Raw genomic sequence first — 5,230 nt, forward strand, 5'->3', positions numbered from 1 at the left:
TCTGCTTGTTTCCCATCCATTTCCCAAATCACTTGGCACTAAGCATGATTGGTCCTTATTGGATTTTTTTTTAATGCAGGTATCTCTTCTTCGTTTGCTTGCTTTTTTGTACTTCTACAAACCTTGTAGAGCTAGTGTGGTGTAGTGGTTTGTGTTTTGACCTAGGGCCCTAGAGACCAGAGTTCAAATTCCTTCTTGGACATGAAAACCGGTTGGGTGATCTTGGTCAGATCTCACTCTCAGCTTCGGAAGAAGGCAATGGCAAATCTCTTCTGACCAAATCTTGCTAAGAAAATGCCATGATAGGATCACCTTAGGGTTGCCATATGCTGGAAATGGCTTGAAGGTGGACAGCAACAACAGCTACAACACCTTAAAGCAGCCTTGAAACTCCTGGTACCTTTCTCTTCTCCTTGAGTGCTGTAGCTTTTGGCTACATAAGCCATAGAACCCAACACTTGAATACAGGGAAGTGAAGGGGTATTGACTGTACTGTAATTCCACTTGGCTAGTGAATCTCAACCATTCCTGTTGCTAATACAGAAGCTGTTTTACTCACCCGAGCTCTTTTGTGCTGCCCTTTACAGGTCAAGGAGAATCTGCTGTCTTGCAAGATGCTTTTGCATTGCAAGCGTGACGAGCTGCGCAAGCTGTGGATTGAAGGCATTGAACACAAGCATGTCCTGAATTTGTTGGATGAGATTGAGAACATCAAGCAAGTGCCCCAGAAGCTGCAGCAGTGCATGGCCAGCAAGCACTACCTTACAGCCACAGATATGCTGGTAAGGGACAATAGCTGGTGCTTGACAGACAGCTGTCTGATAAGTGTTTGCTGGATCTGCTATCTGGGTTTGAGTAATTAGATCTGCCATTTACTCCTCTGCTGTATTGTTCTCCTTGCCTTTCTCTTTTGCCCTCTTCTGTCACTCACTTCTCTCCCCTCCTACCATCTTCAGTCTATTAACCTCTTTGGCTGCTTTGAAAGCTTTACTGACTTTGACCCTATGTCCTTAACCTCTCTTCCTGTCCTCTCCTCAATTGTCTGTGGCTTCCACTTCTAGCCTCTCCCCCTTCTCTCTTCATTTCTGTCACTATCATCTTTGCCCCTAAGGGTTCAGCCAGCTTTCTTGTCCTTGTTTCCGCACACCAGTCTTTTAGGCAACTGCAGCTTCCTTCCTGTTCTCCCTTTTCTTCTTTCTACTTTTGTCAGTTACTCCAGAATGGTTCTTTCATTGCAGTAATGACACCTCTGATGTCTCTGCACTGCATCTCAGTTGTCCTCCCCATTTATCCTAAACTTCAAGATCTAATATCTAAGAATCACTATCTTTTGGCCTTTATATATGGATTGTTGAGGGGAGAGCCAGTGTGCTGCAGTGGTTTGAGTATTGGACTAGGATTCTGGGGGACCAGGATTTGATTCCCTGCTTAGCCATGGAAGCCTACTGGGAGACCTTGGGCAAGTCACACTTGCTCAGCCTCAGAAGAAGGCAATGGCAGACCTCCTGTGACTGAACAGTTTTACTCCAGGAGCTTTTGATACAGACTCATTATCTGTCCACGAGCATGTCATTTTCAGTAAGCTCCAGCAACACAAGATCCTTATTGTCCTCATCAGAGGTTCCTGTCACTTGGGAACTCTCCTCTTTACCATCATTAATTAACAATTTTCAAACATGTTTTCCATTCCTAGTCCTGAGTTGTACCTAATGTGTCAACCTAATGAATTGGTTAATTGGTAATCAGTTGACCACTTTGGCAAACTCTGGATGCAGGCCAGCCAAAGCACAGCTAAAAAGCCTCATGTCAATCCCTGCGCAGCCCTAGACTTCCTGGATACTCTCTAATTTACCACCCCATTGGCTGAAAATGGCAGATTGTACCTATCAGAACTTCAGAGGAGGGCAGTTTACCATTTATTAAATATCTCACAAAACTACAAATCCCAAGATTCAGTGTGGTGTTAAACTGCATTATTTGTGCAGTGCAGTTTCAGCCAAGGCTGTTTTTGTGAACCATATTCTTCTACGTCTCCTTTTCTCAAAAGAGGGGGTTAATTGCCTATTTTGGAAGCCTCCAGGAGTAATATGAAGACTTGCATCTGAGGAAGTAGACTTAAGTCTACGAAAGCTCATGCTGCCATCTTCTTTCATAGAATCATAGAGTTGGAAGAGACCCCAAGGGCCATCCAGTCCAACCCCCTGCCATGCAGGAACTCTCAATCAAAGCATCCCTGACAGATGGCCATCCAGCCTCTGCTTAAAGACCTCCAAAGGAGACTCCACCACACTCTGAGGGAGTGTGTTCCACTGTCGAACAGCCCTTACTGTCAGGAAGTTCCTCCTAATGTTGAGATGGAATCTCTTTTCCTGCAGCTTGCATCCATTGCTCTTTCTTTCAGTTAGTGTCCAGGAGTAATAATTCCCCTTTTAAACAGGTTTCATTTTCTGTTTCTAAAAAAGGCCCTTTCTGGCCTAAAATAGTCTGGAGGAAAGATAACTTTTAAATGACAAACCTTGCTCCCTCCCCCCCTTCCCAGATGCCTGGGGAATCTAGTTGCTTTTTGGGGGTAGTGGGAATGGGGCAAGGGAGTTGGTGAGTGTGTGTCCATCAGGATCCAGTGGACAACAAGCATGACTCCTAGGTCCTCACAAATTGTCCATCTGGGCTCTGTCTGGCATAGCATTTTCAATTTGTAAATAATTTTGTGTATGTTGCTGCTGCATCTTCCCTAGTTCCAATTTGGAGACTGAGGCGCGTTACAGACGGGCAAAAAGGGGTGTGCTCATGACGTCATGAAGGTATAGCCTTGAGACGGCCCTTACCTGAATGCCGTCATGAACGCACCGCCTGTACGCCCCAAGCGGGAAGAAGCGGCATTAAAAAGGTGCCACTTTTTTCCGCTTCTTTTCTATATACTGCACAACTGCGCATCTCCGTCTGTAAGCTGCTACACCGGTACGCCACAATTGTCACGCCGCAAATTTAAGTTGCCAATTTAAAGGCTCCGAGTCAGCTGCCTCGCATAATGAGTCGGGGTCCTGGAACATGCGCAGTTTGCACCAAGGCTCTAATTAGAGCGTCAGATGCCATGCAGATGTGGAAGCTGTGGTGCAGCTGCACTCTATTTTAATGCTCGTAACCCTAACCCTAGAGCAACATGTACGCATGCGCTGCTAGAATTGTGGAAAGTTTGGAATTTAAAGTGAACCCCTACACACATTCCTGCGCCATTTTCACCTAACAATAAAAAAACGCTAAAACTTTAAATATTTACATATGTACAAGGGAGGTGATGGGGGATGGCAGGGGGACAGCGGTGGCAGCGGCGACAGCTGTGGCTGTGCATTGCAGATTCAGCAAGAGCGCGGGGACCAAAGGAGAGGAGGCATCCATGATGCTGGTGACACTGGCAACGCGCAAGCAGACAAGGATGCCAACACCAGCTGATCACCAGCTGGCAGGAGGCCACCTTTGTTCTTGGGTAGGGTGGGGGGAAAAGTTTAAAGGGGCCTGGGTGCTTTAAATGTGCACATACGCTTTCTGCCGCCGGTGCTGACTGGTGCAGCTGCGCAGCTGCGCATTCGCCAGCCGGCAAAAGAAAAAAAAGCCGCGTTTGCGGCCGCCCATGCGGAAGCTGCCTCTCTCTTTGCAGCGTCCTGCGAGGCGGCGGTATGGAAGCTGCGGGTAAGCCCCATACACCTTAGCCACGCCCCCGGGGTGGGCGGTCTGGAGGCTCCGTATTCAGGGGAAGACACCTTCAAGACGTCTTCCCCTGCCCGTCTGTAACCCGCCTAAGTTGATTTGCCAGTATTCATTAGTTAGCAAATTACTTCTACTTTCCACATATTTTAGACCACTTTCTTGTGCCTTCCAATAGGGAAACAGTGTCTCTGCATAAAAGAGTATGTTTAAAGGGAGCATACTTGCCTGTTGGAGGAGTCATTGAGAGTCCCACACTCACTGGAGTTTCCCATTCTTCCATTTGGGAACAGAAACATAATTTCATTATTGAATGAGGAATGTCTGTGGGCATGCTGAAGTTTCTTCTGACAAAGGATATCTGGAACAATTATGCATGTTTTGGATCACAGCCAACATGTTTTGGATTGCAATACTAGTATACATTCAAGGAGTGTTCTTTTACCAGAATAACTGTATGCATTCTCTATAACAGTACAGAGAAATCTATAGCGGAAAAAAGCAAATGTAAACTGGTAAAATAAAAGCTCTGGTTTCACAGGCTGTTCCTTTTATCTGTTTGTGTGATGGGGAAAGGTTGTTCTCCTGTTTTATTCATTTTTATTTACATCAGAATGACTCTTCAACAGATGACTTCTCCTTTAATTCAGAGGATGTCAGCTTTGTTCTCTGTAATACACAGACATAAATCCTGATTATCTGTCTCGTTGCCTGTTATTTGTTCGATTGACAACCACAATGAGAAAGCCATACAGAATATTTTTAGAATGAATAAAAGCCTAGACTCCCAGGCCACAAGCCACAATCCATAAAATATATTTTTAGTGGAGGAGCGTTCACCTCTTCATGGGAAATGGACATTTTCTGATTGAAATAGAAATGCTGATTTACAAGCCACAAAGCTGAAGTTACAGGCTACAAACCCAAAATCTGTCTTCCTTTCGGCAACATAAAAAGAATTAGACTAACCTCTATTTTCAGAGCGCATGTTGCTAATCAAATCATAATTCTGTTAGAGACCTCTAAGAAGTGTTGTGCTTTCTTGTCTCATTGTGGGTACCAGTTTGAGACTGCTTGAAATCATGTCTGAAGAACAGGGGACTGGGAGTAGGAGGTTTTGCCTTGATGTTTTCCTTAGGGAAGGGACCTGGTTCAGTGATGGGACACATACATTGTTTGCATAAAATTCTAGATTCATCTCTACCATCTCTAGAAAAGCCCAGTCGAAGCTGCAAAGAACAACGTGATGCCCTTTCCACTTCAACATATGAAAGTTAACAGACTTGGCCAGTGAATATTTCTTCAACATTGGCAATGGGACAGAGCCCACTGAAGGCAACATGTTAGCTTGTGGGTGCAGTACAGGCTGCATCCCATAGAACTCTCCTTTCTAATACCTTTCTTCAACCACTCAGCTTCTCCAGCTACCACACTTTACCTAATAGCGTACTGAGTCCATCTCTAGGTAAAATATCTATCATTCATGTAGCTCTCCAGATATTGTTGGACTGCCGCTCTCATAATCCTT

Source organism: Sceloporus undulatus, chromosome 2 (genome assembly GCF_019175285.1).
Source record: "Sceloporus undulatus isolate JIND9_A2432 ecotype Alabama chromosome 2, SceUnd_v1.1, whole genome shotgun sequence".
Classification (NCBI taxonomy): domain Eukaryota; kingdom Metazoa; phylum Chordata; class Lepidosauria; order Squamata; family Phrynosomatidae; genus Sceloporus; species Sceloporus undulatus.